The sequence below is a fragment of the Taeniopygia guttata genome, chromosome 6 (genome assembly GCF_048771995.1).
Source record: "Taeniopygia guttata chromosome 6, bTaeGut7.mat, whole genome shotgun sequence".
Taxonomy (NCBI): Eukaryota; Metazoa; Chordata; class Aves; order Passeriformes; family Estrildidae; genus Taeniopygia; species Taeniopygia guttata.
Window position 1 is genome coordinate 5026766 of NC_133031.1, and position 19252 is coordinate 5046017.

The 19252-nt window shown below is 42.9% G+C and overlaps 1 protein-coding gene across 17 annotated transcripts in view; it reads right to left on the minus strand.

The window, feature by feature from the left end:
* PCDH15 (protocadherin related 15) overlaps positions 1–19252 on the minus strand; it is a 617117-nt gene that overhangs the window by 280038 nt on the left and 317827 nt on the right. The gene's annotated exons all lie outside the window — the stretch shown is intronic.

Genomic DNA, 19252 nt, shown 5'->3' on the forward strand with positions numbered 1-19252 from the left:
CCTGGAAATTTAAGATTTGGACTAGAACTTCAAGCTTACTTTAAAGTAAGAAAGACAAAGAAGTATTAAAATGACATTTTGATTTTGAATCTCTAAAACTACACAGAACCATTTCTAAAAGAGTTTTCTGGTAAAGACATCACAATTCCTTAAAATTCTTCATTCTGGATGCTTCTTTCCCCTTTAACTGAAAGTCAATTTAACTTTTAAAACACAATGATATTTCTCATAACCAGTGTCTCTTGTAATCCTAATGGTGCAGTACCCAAACCTGACTATTTAATTCTCATTGTTCATGTAAAACTGCGTTCAGTTGACTGTTTAAACATCCCAGTTCCATCTGATCATATGGGAAGGCATCAAAGTGGAAGGTGTTATAGGCAATTTAGTTTTTAATTAATCTAAACTTGGTGCTAAAATTATGATACACAATTTAATTTTATGTTTTAATCAGTCCCTAATAGAGCATTTTAATCTCCAGAGCACGCACTCATATTTGGAAGGGTGCAATGAAAAGCTCAACTAAACTCTCCACCTCACTTGAAAAAAAACACAGCCCCTGAATTTTAACTAAGCCAAGAACAACAGGTCAAAGAAAACTTTGTCTGATAAGAACTGAGGGGAAATCCCCAAACTTTGTCTCACTTCAAACACACTTCATTAAAAAAAAAAAAGTGAAACAACTTCAGAAATTAGAAAACCCCCAAACAATTAATGATAGAAAAGGAGACGCCTTCCACTGTCCCAGGCTGCTCCAAGCCCTGTCCAGTCTGGCCTTGGACTCCTCCAGGGCAGCCACAGCTTCTCTGGGAATCTCTGCCAGGGCCTGCCCACCCTCAGAGATGCACAGGATCAAGTGAACATCTCCACCCTGGCAGAAATGTTAGATGTGCAAAACAAGACAAGAAATCCTGCAGCAGACCCTTACTACACAGTTCAACCGGATAAACAAGAAACAAAAGCTCCAACAGTGAGAATTCCACATGTGTCCAACGCAAAGCAAGCATTCCTACTGAAATGAACACCAGAAAATTTAAATAACGAGGTTTTTCATCACAGAATTATTTAGAATTATCCTGCCAGCCCATGGAGTCCCAGCTGTGCCCAGTGCCCACCTTGTCCCCAGCCCAGAGCACTGAGTGCCACCTCCAGCCCTGTCTTGGACACCTCCAGGGATGGGCACTCCAAAGCTCCCTGGGCAGCCCCTGCCAAGGCCTGAGCACCATTTCCATGGAGAAATTCCTCCTGAAAACTTTAATCATCAAGATTATTAAAAAAAAAAAGGTTTTATTTCTGAGGCACCTTGCCCAGCTTTGCCCCAATGGACACAAAGCAATGCAGGCAGAACCTGTGACATGGTGAGAAATCTCTCTCTGAAAGTCATCAAGTTCAGATCTCATGTTTGGGACCAAGCAGCTTCCCAGGGACACCAGAAACATCTTCTAATTTAAGTAAATAAAAAAGCCAATGACCCAGGCAGACGTTTTTACACAGAGCACATGTTGAAGAGGTGCTGCCTCCAGGGTCTGACAGGATGCCCAGGCAGTCCATGCTGACAGACCTTTTAGGCTCCCAGTAAATAAAACTGTCAGAACAAGAGAAAATGAACAGTTAGGAGCGCTGGGAAAAAAAAAAAAAATGGAATTTGATCTGTACATCAATGTAGCCTCTGGGGCAAACTAAAATTACTTGGCTCTTACTACCCTGGAAGCATCCAACTCTGTCCAGGGTGATTCATGTTCCAGGCTGAATCATCAGAACCAATTAAGAAAATGTAACTCCCTGACTTTGTCTGAAGTACCACCCCACCACCTGATGCAAAGATCTTGCTCTGAGTCCCTGCAGGCACTAAGAAGGACAAGAGAAGTGTTCAGTGCTCCAGAATGAGTGGCTCCTTCCTCATCTCCCCAAAACCAAGAAACTCCCCAATGCCATGTGTTGGTAAAATACTTAGAGCTTAAAAGGAGTGGAATCACCTTGTTCCACCAAGTGAGGGCAGAGAGAAAAGAAAATTTACCATATTTTGCAATTTATGGTTATGAAGAAAAATCCAGAAGGTTTCATGAGGGGAACGTTGCTTCAGTGGGGGAAAAGGAATAAAGAATGAGAGCCATGAGGAGAAAAACACAGGTCCCTCCTCTGTCTTCCACCAGAATCACTGACCAGCTACCATCTCCAGCTTGCCCTTACACAAAAAATACAAAACCAGGACAATTCTTCTACTGAAGATTCAGATGAGTTCCACAATATTTTTTTTTTGTTGAGTCCATCAACAAAACAATTCAAAGAAGTATTACTCACTCTAAGTTAGAAACACATTTTTAGTGCTTGCAATTGCTAGGAATTCAAAAGGGGATTTTCAGGCTTTAAGTAAAAACCATCCAAGTGTTCCCAAAGCAACCTGAAGGTGAACACCCCTCTGGATGTCTTTAGTTTTAAATCCATCTTGGACGTGAGCAGGCACTGAATGACAGATCTGAAAGAAAGGAAAACAACAACAACAAAATCCCTCTTCTGCATTCAGTTGTCTCACACTGGATATTTACAAAAAAAAAAAAAAAATTCTACAAACTTGTAATAAGCAATAAGGACCAGGAGATGGATGATTCTTGTGAGTCATGATTCTTTAAATACCTTGGAGAGAGGCAGAGAGATGAGACATCAGTTTCTTCTGAGCAGACATGGTCTACTGCATGGCCTGACACACCAGGATTTTCTGACAGGCACCATAAGGAAGAGTCTCTCTGCAGAGCAGGCTCTGCTGAGCAGTAGGAAGTGAAAAACCAAGAGGTTTTCCTCTCACATTGGCACAAGAGCATGTGAAAGAACCAAAGTTGGGTCCAATTCCATGGGCCAGGTTGCTCTGACATCTTCCCACAGAACAGCCTGAAGGCCAAGAAGTCGTAATGTACAATTTCCACAACAAACAATTCACAAAATTAAATAACCTGCTTCCAATTCCGACCAGAAATCCCTTCAACAGCAGTGGAAAAGCCAACAATATAGACACATATTTAGCTATCCTCAAAGATAAAGGTTCTTTGAGCAACCTGGATAGCAGAAGGTGTCCCTGCCCATGGCCCAGGGTGGGATGGGATGGATTTTAAAGTCCCTTCCACTACCAACTGGTCTGTGATTCTGTGAGGGAACAGAGATGACAAATGTCCCACTTGACAGTGATTATTTGTGAAAGCAAGAACTTTGCACAATTTCCATTGCTCTTTTCAAAAGCTGATGATTCAGAAAGAACTGGCTGGAAAGGCTGGAGAGTCAGCAAATGTGGCTTTGCTTATTCCCATCAAGGAGATTGGTGGCAATCACAGCTGTAACAGCAGGACCAGCTCCTTTCCCAGCAATGGATCTCACCCCCCTCCCTGGCCATGCTCTGCACATCCCACATACACCAGAACAACCTCCCCAAAAACAAAAGGAAAAGCCGCTGAACTCTGAGACTGGAAAAGGCTGGAAGGTTTCATGAGGGAAATGTTGCTTCAGTGGAGGAAAAGGAAGGAAGAATTAGAGCCATTAAGAGAAAAATGCAGGTCCCTCCTCTGTCCTCCACCACAATCATTGACCATGTCCCACCTCCCCACAGAAAACACAAAACCAGCCCAATTTTTCTGCTGAAAATTCAGAAGCATTCCACAATCTTTTATTTTTTTAATAAGCCAGCCTGTAAGAGGAGCAATCCACTTGTAGCTGATGACTATTATTTACATTTGTAATAATATATTTCAAGAGCATAACTAATAGCCTGCAGTAATTTAGTCAACAGAATTCCTCCATTTGACATCCCTTTGGAGAAATTATAAAACAAATTCTAAACAGATGCTGACAAACTGTTCCCAAACATGGATGCAACATCATTTTTTAAAACTGCTTAACTAATCAACATTTGAAAGTAAAAGTACTGCTTGTGACCTGCATTATCATGCAAACTGTGTCTTATTTTTCCCTTCTGAATCTAGAATTCATTATCATATTTGATTTATCATGCACAGCCCTACAAACCTTATTTACCCTCTAGCTGCTCAGCCCTCACAGCATTCTGATAATTTAATACCTCATCTAAATCTTTGTTTTCCTCATCTCAAAATATGATCCACCCATCGACAAAAAAAACCCCACAAAACAATTTAGAAAATACAAATCCCAAATGTATTGCTGAAACAATGCCCACAGTAACTCCTGTAGCCCAAGAACAAGATGTTTGACAAAGATTTATAGTTAAAAATAGTTTCAAAGCAAGGGAAAATTGATAACATCCCTTGTTAATTTTTGTCAACAGTTGATTCCCTTCAGTCAAATATTTACAGCTTGTTTACAATTTCAACATCAACAATTTTGACTTGCAGTTATTTTATTTTGTTCCACATTTGACTGCAAGAACGAGGCCCTCAAGCACCAAAAAAAAACCCAAAAAACCAACCTGCATAAAAAAAGAAAATCACCCTGCTAATTACTTTTTCTGCTTATGTGAAGTATGTTGGAGCTCCACAGCTCTTACTGTTAAAGCTTTATTATTAAAATATCATTTCAGCTCTGAATAAGAGCAGCAATGCTGAGAAACACCCAGGTATTCACAAGGAGCTTCCAATGTTCCCATTTGCCTCTTCTGTCTGGTTCTTCACCCTTTTCATGTCCATCAACCCTCTAATTTAGGCAGCCCAATGTCCAGTTCCTCCTCACCTCAACAAACCAATGAGTCTGGCAAAAAAGGACTGCAGCAAACCCACTGCATCTTCCCAATTACTGGAAGTCTACAATACACCTGACCTGAAAGACCTTTAGGGAATCCTGAAATAGCAAAAATTGCCAGCAGAGCTGCTGGAGACTGGCCCAGGAGGATAGATTACAATCAACCACTGATTCCAACCAGGAATAAAAGCCTGGTAAGCTCTAAACGAAGGCAGAAAGAAGCCTGGAACAGCTACCAGGATTCTGCTCTTCCTTAATTATAGTCCAGGAATAACATGCTGAAGGTTCATCGGTAGGAGGAATAAAGGGTAGAAAACCAAGATCCAGTTTTGAGCAGAACCTGTCTGTTGGTAATAAAAACTAACAATAAATTGCTGCCTCAGTTATGCATTAATACAAGGTTCTACTGGGAAGCTTTGGAAAGATTTTTCTATTTCTTCTGGCATCAAAGTCACCAGTCTAATCATAAAAAGGAGTGATGGACAACAAACCAGCAGGAATGGAGCAAAAAAACACAAACACAAAAAAATAAAAATAAAAAACCCCTCCTAAAATCACACAAACCTTCAACACAGCTAAAGATAAAAGAATGGGGGAAATCCTCTCAGCAGCTGTAACCCAGTGGCCAAAATTCCTGTTTTTCTTTATGTATTCCACTCAATACACTGCTACTCTTTATTTACTAACTACTGGCACATAGAACTTTGCTTCATAAACCCACATCAAGCTACAGCTCTTGCAGCAGTAAATATTTGGGTCCAGGAGTATTTTCACTGGTACAGCCAGAGTCATATGAACTACAGGTCTCTACTACTATGATCCAGTTTTTCCCAAATATACACAGAGTAGCAAAATACACTGGGAATAAAAGCCTCAGAGAGGGAAAATATCCTTAGTTTTTAGTTTTGTACCTCAAAGCAAAACACTAAAGCGAAAAAATAAAACAAAAAGAAAACTCAGCACATTCAGATTCAGTATAAATCCCAATGCTGGATGCTTGAAGGAAGAAAGAACCAGAAAAGTTTTTTCAGAAAAAGGGAATATTCTGAGTATTCAGAGAAAGCAAGCTATTTTCTGGGTTTCCACAGATAAAATATGACATTGTGCACAGAGCCTGGGGGTTCTCCTCCCTGGGGCTGGGGCAGAGCTGTGTGCACACAATGCTGTGCCCTGGGCTCTGGGATGGCCCTGCTGGAGCAGGGAGGTGCCACCAGCTGCCCACTCGGCTCCTCCAGCCTCAGCCACCCTGGGATGCTGTGAGGAAGGAACACGACTCTCTGGTGAGCATTAAGGAGTAAGGACTTCAGAGAAACTCCCACTAGAATGCAACGCTCGGGGACAAGATAATTCAGGCTGTCTGAATGTGTTCCCAGTGAGGCAGCCCATGAACAACACAACAGTTGTTTGGTGCCACTGCAGTAAGTCAAACCTCCAAAAGCTGCAAGGAAAAAAAAAAACCAGCCACTGAAATTAATAAATGTCTTTGTCTAGGAATCTGTCTCTCCCTCCCTAAAAGCTGCATGTATAAATTACATACAGACCCTGTAAAAGGCTTATCCCTTCCATTTCATCTGTACTTTCAAGCATTTCTCCTCCAACATGCACCTACTGTATTTACCAATCTTACAATCATGAGAATTATTGAGAGAGGAGATGCAGCATTTTCAACCAGCAAAATTAAAAAAAAAAAAAAAGCTTTCTCTTGGCAGCAAATGTTTGTGGATTTTGGGGATGTAGATCATTGCCCAAAGGGTTCTTTTAACACAATAATCTGAAACATTGTGTTTAAGCTTAGTTGAGCTTTCCCCATCTGCACAAGGAGCAGCTTTGCTTTATTTGCAGATTTACCAGGTGATACATCTATCCCAAAACATTAACTGGAAATGAGAGCTATAAAGCAGGTGATGGTTGGGTTTTCTGATTAAATGCAAGGTACAGACTCAGATCTGCTGTGCACACTCACACCAAGCCAAGAGCAGACATAGCAGAGAAGAACAGATCTCCCACCCCTCCACAAGCACCAACCCATTTCATCCACAAACTATTGTCCTTCTGGAAAAGATGTGCTTTTGATGAACACAAAAAAATCCCCTCCTGCCAAATTCCCCTGCACTGCAGTGGCTGGGGTATGTATTTGCTTGTGTCAAGAATGATCATTAGAATTCTGTAGATAATTTGAGCATTATCTACAGGAACAGCAAACGAGCCCTCAGAGACAGCTCAAAGTGTGGCATTTCTATTTCCTTTCCTGAAAATACTGCAAAGTTTGGACTCGCCATCTGCCTCTGCTCTTTGCGCAGGGAACATCAGCTCCACTCAAAAATGCAGTTGTTCCTCTTATCTCTCACACAATATTATGGAAAAACAGAATGGTTTGGCTTGGAGAGACCTTAAAACTCATCCAGTTCCACCCTTCTCTATCCCAGGTTGCTCCAAGCCCTATCCAGCCTGGCCTTGGCCACTGCTAGGGGTGGTGAGTCCATGGGAAACAAATCTGGATGAATCTGAGGTTAATGCATGATTGTATATTGGTGGACAGCTGCTTTGCCAAGGGATGGCATATCCCTAAAAATAATCCCTGTATATTCCTCCCCTCCTTTCTTTTAAAATTCACCTTACTGGGAAAGTGACAAAAGCCAGAAGAGAAATTTTCCAGTCAGGGCAGACAGACCCAAAACCACCTCAACTCAAAATGTGAAGCAAGAACAGTCCCCACAGCTGAGAGCTCCCAGAGACACCAGGACCTTTCCAGAAGTGCAGCAACCCAAATGTGCATTAGGCAGACATTCTCCACAAAAAAAAAAGAGAAGAACCAGAATTCAAGAAGAGATGTAACTTGAAGAATCAATATTTATAGGAAAATTAAGGTAGCTGGAAAAAATACTGTAAGGAAACAGCAGCTCAGTCTAAGAATAACAAAATAAGAAGAAAGTAACAACAACCTGAACAACTGTAACAGAACTCCTGACCAGCAGGATCTGTGACGAGAAGTAAGCATAACATCCATTTTTACAGGTGAGAGGAACAGCCACTCCAAAGGTTTCCCCTGAAATTATCTTTTCTTTCAAATAACCATGAGTTTGCATCATTCTTACTGTATCACATCACAGAATGGCTCTGTTTGAAGAAGCCCTCAAAGATTATCAAAGTTCAACCTCTCCCCCAGCACTGCCAAGGCCACCCATGTCCCTTATGCCACATCCACACTGCTCTTAAATTCCTGCAGGGATGGTGACTCAACGTCATACTGCAAAAACAAGATGCTATTTGAAGAAGTGCATCAACAAAACCATGTTAAAAACCAACAGATGGAAGCTGGAAAAAAAAATTGTTTTTTTTGTTCTGACTTTCCTGGAGCAACACCTTATTTCCACAAGGATGAGGATCCAAACAACAAATCCACAAATCCTAGCTAGCTCTGCCACACAGTTTGCAGGAGGACTATTATTACCTCAGCCTCCTTGCATGAGATTTAAATTAGCAGATTCAATTAGGTTTGTGCAAAATAAAATCCGAGACAACACTCGTATGGGTATTTCCTTTTCACAACCTGTTATTCCCAGTAAAAGCAGAAAAACCCAACCCCCTGATTAAAGTAACAGAGGAAATTATGTTCCTTTTTAAAGGCACTAATTAGGTTTCTGTGGAACGCTGGAGGGGGACGGATGAACCCATCCAATCTACATGGATTTCACAGTTAATTTTCAACCTCAGCCAAATCCCAATTTATCTCATTAGACAACAATATTTCAATCTCTTTGTTAGCCATAAACCAAAGGCAGCACACTGGATTCTCCAGCTCCAAACCAGTGGTGGGAATTTGTGGGGAAAGCAGGGAACCCTTCAGTGGCAGGGTTTTCCCAGGGTGACAATTACTCTAAGCAGAGCAGGAGGCAGAAGCCACCTTGCCTGAAGCATTGGTCACTCAGCCTGTGTTGCTGTAGATGCTCTAAGCCTGAATTAGCTTGGAAAGCTCGACAAGAGCAGGACAAACTCTAACTATCTTCCACCCAAAAAAAACATGGACGCGTGTGGTAGAATTCCCGAGTTTGCCCAACAATCTTCACATTCCTGAATTTCCACATTTCACACCAACATGTCCAGGCCACAGAAAAAATTGAGCTTGAGAGCAGCACCTGCAAGGCCTTAAAATGAATTTTGGCTTTAGAGAACTTTGACAGAAGAGCAGGAAAGCTCAAATCTATTTACAGGAAGCAATGGAGGAACAGAAAGTAGGGAGGGAATAAAACCACACTCCAGACACTTGGAGAAACCTGAAGGAATCAGCGAGATCCAGCAGTCAAACACACACCTCTGGTGGTGGGGATCAGCAGAGCAGCCTCCTCACCTCTGTGAAAAGGTCCCAAACCTGTGCCTTGTCTCCAGAAAGGGATGAGAAAACCTCCTGAGGTCAGCTAAGAATGTTGGAATGAAGATCACAACCCAGCTGCTGAAAGCAGGTACAGAAGGAAAGGACCACCAGAGGTTTGGGGTTTTATCTTTAAAGAACTGCATGACAGGAAGCCAACAAGCTGAAAACCCCAAAAAGCCTGAAGCCAAGGGTTAAATCCACTCAGCTGCTGACTTTGGCTGATGCTAATGACACAGTATTAAGTAAAGGGCAAACAAATAAAAATACAGTATAACTGCAAGTCAATATCTTAAAATACAATAAAAAAACTCCAGAACAAACAAATCGGTTCAATAAGTTTCATGTCCTTTTCAAAACTGTTCTCTTATTAATATGACTAATAAAGTTTGGCTACAACAAAGCAATAACCCGTGCATGAAAAATGGGGAGTATAAATGCAGTTATTGTTTGGAGAAATCAGGGTGCACACACTTAAACCCACAAGAGCAAAATAAAGCTCTGTTCACTACAAGAATATTAATTCTGAATTAATTCATTGCTGTTTCTTTTAATGTGCTCAACAGGTTTAGGCTCATATTTATGACACTTGAGGAGGAAACCAGGTGCATCAACCACTCAAGATTTACAACACCAATTAACCCTTTGGTAAATGATAAGCCAACAGACAGCACAATGCCAAAGTAACCAAGGATTCTTTTTTCATTTTTAAAGCAAACCTTCAGCTGCCTGAACCCTTCCCAGAGGAGGCACTTGGGCTGGAGCTGGGAATGAGCCCTGCCATCAGCCACTGCTGCCAGGCACAGCCTGGGTGATGTTTATAAACACACATATGCTGCACTGAGCAGTCTGCATTTCCTTCAGGACACAATCCAGGCTTCCAGGCACACAAGGAATACAAGGCCAGATTTTCTCCTATTACCTCACCATCTGGTGCTGTTGTCTGAGAGCTGCAGGTTTGAAAAGCACTCACAGAACATATTTTGGTGCAAGTTCATGTGTGTGTTGTCCGAGACCCACCTAATTACCTACAGACATTCCTGCAACTCTCTCCTCCCATGAGCAAACATTTCTAACAGCCTCTCATGGTGTGCTCTCAGCAAACTCCATGCTGCTGAGTTGCCCTGCCGTGCTTTGGGGTGATTTATACACATGGGGGTTGTACAGAGCTCTACAAGCTGCTATTTAACTTCTGCAGACTCCAGCATTCCCAGAGAAGTGCTGGAAGCTTTCTCTCCCTCTGTACTCCCATATTCCCACCATGGCCAGCTCAAGTTCTTCTTCTTAAGGACTTGGAGCAACCACAGCACCACTGCAACCCCTAAAAATCTCCGAGTCTCTGCTGTTGATTCCATCTGTAGTCACAGTGACCCCAGTCATGGCTGGGCTTCCCCAATATTTCAGATCCACATGAAATGCCACTAGAACTCACCTAAACACTGATGCTTCCAGCAACATCTGTCTCCACGCTCCTCACATCCACAGAAGTGAAGCCTGAGGACCAGGGCTGCTCCAGCCCAGCAAGAGGGAAACCTCACCCATCCCAAATACAAACATGTCAATTAATGTCATTAAAAACCCATCAAAGCCACATCTCTCCCCATCAAGCATGTGTGTGCAGGGGGGGAAACTACTTTAAAATCCACTAAGACTGGAGAAAATACTTTTCACAGGATGCAGTGATTTGGCTTTAAACCAATTTTTTAATTAATTTAACTGCAAGCCAAAAAAGCACTAGCTAGGACATTCACTTCAATTTATTTCTTATTTTTCTAAATAGTTTGTACAAGCTCTCTGTTAAGTTACATCCACAACAAACCCACTCTGATACCCAAGTTTCAGCTGCATGAGATAGGAACATCAAAACCAGAGAAAAGGTACTGTTTAATTGCTTCTGCAATTCTCCAATTAAAAAAAAAAAAACCAAAAAAAAAAACACATGCTTGCAACTGAAGGAAAAAACAAGTTTGGAAAAAATCTCCTTTTGCTCATTAGAAGATGAATCCAAACTGCTTTGAAGTCTAAGCTCTACAATTTCAGGTTGGGAGGGGAAAGACTGAAAAGGGTTTGCTGTTTCCTTTTTATTTTTTAACCAGCATCTTGAGCAAGGTTTATCAACTCTAAATGCAAATTAAGCTGGGCTTAATTTTACATTTGTATTCCAAGGGCTGATTGCCACATGCTAGAGTAACAAATAACACAGGAGATCCTAGGAGCTCGAGAAAGAGAGCAGATAACACAGACCTACATTTCTAAGACTTAAATTAGATTCTGTTCACACTATCACAGACACAAAAATTAAAAACCTCAAGAAGGTTTGAATACAGAAACTGGAAACTTATCACTTTTCATAGGAGTAAGAACTACTCCAAGTAGAAATTTTACTCTTCCCTTAAAATTTCAACTTGGGTAAGCACAGCAGTGCTTCAAACTTCACAGTCTACTATTTTCTCATGCACAATAAAATCAAGAGACATAATCTCTTTTAAAAGGTTACCACTTCTTTCTCTTGCCCATTAGAGCAAACCCCACACTTCAGCAGGAATCCAAACTTCCAGTTTGTAACAATTCCTCCCAGCAGAAGGAACTCATGAGTTTCCAACTCATGCTTTAAGCATCTTTTAATATTAAGATATCAGACTTTGTCCTCCTTTCTCCCACAGCTGAACACACAGAGCCCTACCAAATTTCCAGCACATTCCAGCTGGTTGGGGGTTTTTGGAGAGAGGAGGAAAGTGAAGCTGCCACAGGTTTCTGTCATTCCATTCTCACTTGGCCCAGCAGGTTTCTCTCCAAGGATACAGACCTGCCCTTCACAGTCACTCATTTTATTCCCTGCTCAGTCCCCTCTTTTGAAATAAATTTTAAACCCCACAGGAACTGACCAAGAAAATTAGGAGCTAGAAGAGTCAACTCTCAGCAGACAAAACCAGATAAACCAGCTGCCCAAAAAAACCCTGAAGGGTGGCTGTGAAGCTCAGATGTTACTTTGACAGCACTGAAAAGCATGGATGGAAAGTTTGCCTTTAGATTCCCCCTCTGGGCCTGTCCCTAAAGCCTTTTAAAGCATCTTGTTGGTTTTTCAACAAGAAGACAAGATAATCACTCTGACAAATGGAAACATTTACATTTGGGACATTAATTCACTTCTGAGCACATCACCTGTCTGCCACTTTACTCCCACAACTAAGTGTGAGGCCCTAATGAGCTGGGATTTAAGCCCAGCCTTGTTAAACCTTTGTAATTCAGCTCCTGTCTCACACTGGCAAAAGGCTGAGGGAAGCAATTTTCTGCCACATTTACCCTACAAAATCCCCCAAGCATTCTTTGCTTGACTCTGTGGTGTGTTCCTGACCTAATTCATGCTGCAAAACATTCCTAGAGTTCAGCAGGTGAATTTTCCCACTAAGTCTCATGTATTTGTTCCAGTGGAGAATGTGCACAAAGCAATTTAACCTGGATTTTCCTTCATAATATCCATGCAGCAGCTTCTCATTTTCTTAGCTGTCTGCATGGGAGTCAGGCCCAGTCCCTAAAAGCAAGGAGTTCTGGAAATCTGGACTTCAGTGAAAATGCTGATATTTGCTTTATTTTTCTAACCAATTATTAGAAGCTGCTGAGCACCTGAAGAACTCAGAAACCAGAGAAAAGCACCAAAGGAGTCCTCACCACAACCCCAGGGCAACTTGGGGTTTACCTGGAATTTGTCAGCCAATCATTGGGTTTCCCACAAGCCAAAACTTCTGTCCAAAAATACAAGAACACAAAGCAGGATTTGCAAAAGGTCAAACCCATAAATCCTGAAAAGCTGTAATTCATTTCTTCCCAGCCTTTGGGAATTAATGGGATTACTAAAAGCACCATATCAAGAATGGGAAAAGATCAAGCCTTCATTAATTTATAGAGAAACTGATTAAGCAATATTGCTGCTCTACAGACTAAAACTAACATTTAACAGGCTGTTAAATAACTCTCATTTAAAAAGTACCCCTCCAAAGTGGTAACCTTTGAAAAATTTAGGATTAACCCAGTATGCAACTGCATCACCACCTACCAGGCAGTGATCCACAGGAGATGAGGGCTGGAAAAATGGCAGGTGATGTTTTGTGAAGAAGACTGCCCATCCCTAAACCAAGGGATTGCAAAGTGTAATTTGTATTAAGTCCCAATGGGGCAGGCAGTACAAAAACTCTGATATTTTGAGGCGAATGGCACCACAAAGGTTTGATTCACTCCCAGCCCCAAAGCTCTTCCCAGCAAGAGCTCCAATCATCAAACTGGGAAGAGCTGGGCAGCACCTGAGGTTCAGGCTGCAATTAACACCACTGGGGAAGCTCCCACCCCTACCGGTGGAAATTTGTTTTCATAAATATGAAACATTTATATGAACATACAGAACTCCAAACCAAAACAGCCCCAGCAGAGGAAGCAGAGTGACCTCAGGGAGGTGACCCAGGGCACTGCCTGGCACCCTCAGGTGCTGCAGGAACTGGAGGAGGAAGGCAGCTCATCTTCCTCACCCAGTTTTTCAGGTCTTGTGCTAATCCCAGCCTACAATCTAACAAGGAAATTCAAGAATTTATAGATCACCTACAGCAAAAACTCCAGGGAATGTGCAGCCATCTCACTGAGCAGCCACCCCAAAATCAGTTGGTACTTTAAGTGCTCAGTGGTCTCAAAAACACCAGAATAAACACAACTCCACATGGCTGGATTGTCAAGAGAAATTCCTGCCAAAACAGGATTTACTGAAATGCAAAGCAGGATTTACTGAAACACCTGCTTTCTATGTGACATCAACACCTGACCAAAATAAAAAGCCAGAATTCAGAAATTAAATGAGCAACAGGACAGATAAAATTGTTCCATTTCTTACCAACAGGTTGGATAAGAGCCAAAAGACGTGCAACAATCATTTCACAGATAAGACACTGTAGCAGCAGCATCTTCAGAGTTTATTTCATTTTCCTTTCTTTTTTTTTCCTCTCTTTAAATGCAAACCCCACTGTCTGAGTAACACACAGGGAAAAGTGAGCTTGTGGTAACCCCAGCCATGGCTTCTTGCAGCACTGTTTGAATTCCAGTCCCAATCAGGGGGCAGATGAGAGTGTCTGCAGCCCAGGGGAGGATTTCCATCTTGCAGACTCACTTTGAGGGGCAAAAAACCCAAATAAATTGGGTTAAACACAAATATGACTGAAAGTAAGTAAAGGAAGGAGCCTCTGCAGTGGGGTTTACATGTTGTATTCCCATGACTGCAGCCAGCTCCATGTAGGAACATGGACAGGACTCAGCAACACCAAAAAAACAGCTCCTAGAGAGGCAGAAGGGGAGCAGGGGGTACAAGGGATCCAAAGCACTGAAATGGGAAATTTGCACTCAGATCCAGCCAGGAAAAAGAGCATGGCTATAAATAGGAGTTTGCTGTATATTGCATGAGCTGCACTGAGATCCTGGAAGGAAGCAAAAGCTGTTGCTGGAGCCTAAAACCACCTCAGAGGGAGAATTTGGGTGTGCAGAGCAAAGGGAAGAGAGGGGAGCACAAGGTGAATGGGGAGGCACCGTGTCTGCTGCCATGCTTGCTGTACCCTCCTCACACCCCCCTTGGAGGAGACCCTAAGAAGTTCACCAAAATAATTTTCTTGCAAAATTAGAAACCCCTTGGAAGGAAAAACAACAAAAGAGAGAGCACAGGAACTGAAGTGTTTCCAAATAAGCTTCTCAGATTTCTGTGCACAGATATAGAACAAGGATTTAACCACCTGCCTCCAGTGTGAGCCACAAAACCACCAGGCAATGCCCAGATAGAAGACTCACTCCATAACTTCATGTAAATACAGGGCATAGTGCTTGAAACAACACATATTGCCTTAAAAATATATGTAACAAATTTTCTCAGGAGCTTCAACAGATGGAAATGCAACAGGAATATCTGAGAGAAGCTCGTGGAACTGCAGAACCCCTCAGTTCTCCAGGCAAGGAAACAAAAAAACATTTGAAAGGCATCAACAAAATTATTTCTGATCTAATTTAAAGGATAACCTAAAAATCTAATAAGCTCCAGATAATTAGATAAATTGCATACTCAGATTGATGAAGCCTGTCATTTACAGCAAGAGCCCACATTCCTCTTGTTTGTAAGAGGAATGCTCCATTGGAACATTCTTCCATTGGGAAGGCTCCATCAGTCAAAGCAAAGAAACCAACGGGAGGTGCAGTTGTAACCCAGAGCTGGCTTAAAGTCCTTGAAATTTGCAAAAAGATGTTTTTGCAAAGCAACGCCTTATTGCCCTTACACTAAAAAAAAAACTCTTCCTGCCAGAGGGCAGGGCTGGATGGGATTTTGGGAATTAGGAATTGTTCCCTGGGAGGGTGGGCAGACCCTGGCACAGGGTGCCCAGAGCAGCTGTGGCTGCCCCTGGATCCCTGGCAGTGCCCAAGGCCAGGTTGGACAGGGCTTGGAGCAGCCTGGGACGGTGGAAGGTGTCCCTGCCCATAGCAGGGAACAAGAATATTGGCTAAGCTCAGACTAAGTTCTCTGTGAGATCACCTCACGCACTGCGGATGTCTACAATCATTCTGCCAGGTGAAGCTTCATACACCAACCTCAGAATCTCTTAGGCTGGAAAAGCCTTCCCAGCCCATTGAGTCCAAGCTGCTCACCTTGTCCCCAGCCCAGAGCACTGAGTGCCTGTCACAGCACGCACCACAGCTGAGATGGCCACAACACACAGAGTTATCACCACTCACTTTCAGAAAGCGCAAGCCCACTTACCGTAACACCTCACCAAGCCAGAAAGCTTCAAACCCCTGCTCACAGAGCACCATCCCATCCTTGCAGAAGGAGCATCTACCCTTCCCATTCCTCAGCCCAGCCTTTTATACCCTGATGTTGATGCACGGCACCTGTGAGCCCTCTGCTCCCTCTGGGATGGGTCAGTGCACCTGGGCACTCCATGGCTCATTGCCTTCAGTGCCCTCACCTGTCCTGCACAGCTGGGGCCAATTCGGGATGAGGCTCAGCCCCAGCCCCATTAACAATTACCACAAACACTGCCACCTCCAGGGATGGGCACCCCAAAGCTCCCTGGGCAGCCCCTGCCAAGGCCTGAGCACCCTTTCCATGGAGAAATTCCTGCTGCTGTCCAAGCTGAGCCTCCCCTGGCACAGCTTGAGGCCGTTTCCCCTTGTCCTGTCCCTGTTCCCTGGCAGCAGAGCCCGACCCGCCCTGGCTGTCCCCTCCTGGCAGGAGCTGTGCAGAGCCACAAGGTCCCCCCTGAGCCTCCTTTTCTCCAGGCTGAGCCCCTTCCCAGCTCCCTCAGCCGCTCCTGGGGCTCCAGCCCCTTCCCCAGCTCCCTTCCCTTCCCTGGCCATGCTCCAGCCCCTCCAGGGCTCTCTGGCTGGGAGATAACAATAAGCAGAGAAGCAACAAGGAAACATTCCAGTTCCTCTGGAGGATGCAGTATTTACTCAAATTTCAAAGCTCTTTAAGAGTCACAAAATAAATAGAAGTAATGGATAAAAAATGCTGAGATGCAAGAGGAAGAAGCACACCAGGAGTTCCATCAGCAGTACTCTGGGTTTGGATGAGAAAATAGGAATGCTGGGGCACGGAATCCCTCAGTGCCTAATGCCTTTAAAGACTGAGAAGAGAAATGTTTTCAAGGTGAAGGACTCCTACTCCTCTAAAGAGGGGAGAGGCTCTTCAAAACCTCAGGCCCAGCAGCCTGGTAATTCCTCCTTTCTCTGGGAATTTTTAATGTATTGCCATCGAAAACTGCACGGAACACGGAGCCACCTGCACTCCCACCTGCCCTGGAGGAGGGTTACCCTGCAGGTCTCCTGTCTGGATGACACAAAACACCAAGAGCTGCAATAATAAAACCTTTGGGAGCAAAGCAAAGCCTTGGAGAGCAGTAAGTGGGATGATTCACAGCAGGGGAAGAGCTCTGAAATGCTCCCCAAGCCAGCACTTATCCCAAATGTACCCTTTAAACAACAAGAGGAGCCCCCAGCCCTTCCCTCCCTGCCCAAAACCCATCAACAGCTTGGGAATAATCCATGCAGCAGGAACGAACAGCACTCCTCACAGGAGTAACTCCATTTCAAGGTACATAAGAGGTAATATTAAATCAATAATTTAAATCTACTCATGGCTTGTATTAATGTAAAACATCTCAAAAAAAAGCTCTACGTCCCTACTCGACAGTGAGTTCTGAAATACTGAAACTATTCCTGCAATAAACGTTAAGGTTCTGTCCTTAAATTTAGTTGGCCTCTCCAAAACTTGCCAAAGCTCCAGATTTTCTCCGTTTATTTTATAAAATATTGATCACTGAATATGATGAATTAACTGCAAGCCATAAATTTATAACAAGTGTGCAGCATGTAAGAATAAACTGCAGTTTTATTGGCTTTTACTTTCCCTTAAGCTCATCCTTATTCTTATATATTCTCAAACCCTCAATATCACTAAAAATCATTGAGTTGTATTTCATTGAATTTGTCTATTTAATGATACTTCACTGTTAGTAATTGAGCAGAAGGGGAATAATTTTTTAAAGAAATGGCAGTAATTGCTCCAAAATCCTCTTATGGAGAGCAACAGATGTTATGGTGCTTCAAGAAACACAGTTTTCCATGAATTTTATAGGACTAATTAGTTCCAAAATGCAGAATCCCATCCTCCTTTTTCCCAAATTCCTGTGAGAACACGTGAACCCGATTTCTTGGGGTTTGCAGTGGGGACATGAAACCAGTATGGGTAATAAAGTTCTCCTTCCACCAAACAAAAAGAACCCTCCAGTTCCCAAATTATTTTTGAGAGAGGGGTGAGCATCACATGAAGAAGCTGCTCAAAGTAAGAAGCACATTACATGGCAATAAAGATTATGTAAATAGAATTATCATATTTTACAAAGCATTTCCTGTTTTTGAAGGGTTTTGTATCTGATATTTTAACTCTAATACTTAAAAACCAGTTGAGGACTCCAAGTCAGCTGATTTGGGTCAATATTAGAGATGGATTTCAAAGCATTAAATAAACCCTCTTTTGGTTCTCCTCAGACAAGAGTAAATACTCCAGCATTTATTACATACATTGGACACTAAACACTGAATTTTCTTTCCACTTCTTATCTTGACACAGTCAACACATTCCAAAACATGGCATTAAAAGGATAATGGGGGGAACTCGATGGCTTTCCTGTCATTTCCAAAACAGATCATGAAACAAAATCATTCAAATTCCAAGCAATTCCCGTCTAGCTTCCAACAGACACATGCTGTTCACCTCACAACATTCCTGCGGAGGGATAAAATTCATCCATGCAGCCCAGCCTGCTTTTGTGTTTATTCACAGGTTTAACTTCTCTTTCTCCCCTCATCTCCCAAGATTTACCTCTCTTCATATTCTTTTAATATTTATCTATCTTCCCTTTGTATCCTCCTGCTTTTGTTCAATCCAAACACTTGCACACCTGTCTTGGAGAAAATCTGAAGGGCCAAATTCTCTTCATGGAATCACAGATAGGGAAACCTCTCCGAGATCATCAAGTCCAACCTTTCCTGAAATTGCAGCTTCCCAACAAAAAGGATTGGAGGTCATAACTAACCCAAACAAAGGAGCTTCTGAGGAGCAGGCACAGTGAGGCCATGGGACACACAGGATCACATCCAGGCCTGGCAATGTCACCTCCACACCAAAGTGACCTTCATTGATTCTCTAATTCATACCCAATCTGATCCAAGTTATGGAAACCCACTGGAGTGCATTAAAATGTCATGTTCCTAATGAAGCTGGTCTGGGAGACGGAGGAGCTGAGCTGGACGCTGCAGAAAGCTGTTCAGGAGCTCTGACTTATGAGACAGGCACAGATAAGATTCCTGCACTCGCACTGCTGGAGGCCTCATCATTTTCTGACACGTTATATTTCAAAGTACTCTTAATTTCCTCCAGTTATTTGGGGAGAAATGGTGCCGCACTGCAGTGATTCCAGCCAGCCTTCCCTAAAGGATGCACTGAATGGGAGCACTGATCCCCTGGAGTCTGCTTTCCAAGGGATGAATCTGCCACCACTGAGTTCCCTTTGTCGCTGTGGAACTCACGGGGAGAAACCACAGGCGGTGAGGGCACCTCCCCACACAGCACACACAAAAATATCACAGCTTTGCCTGCTCCTGGGG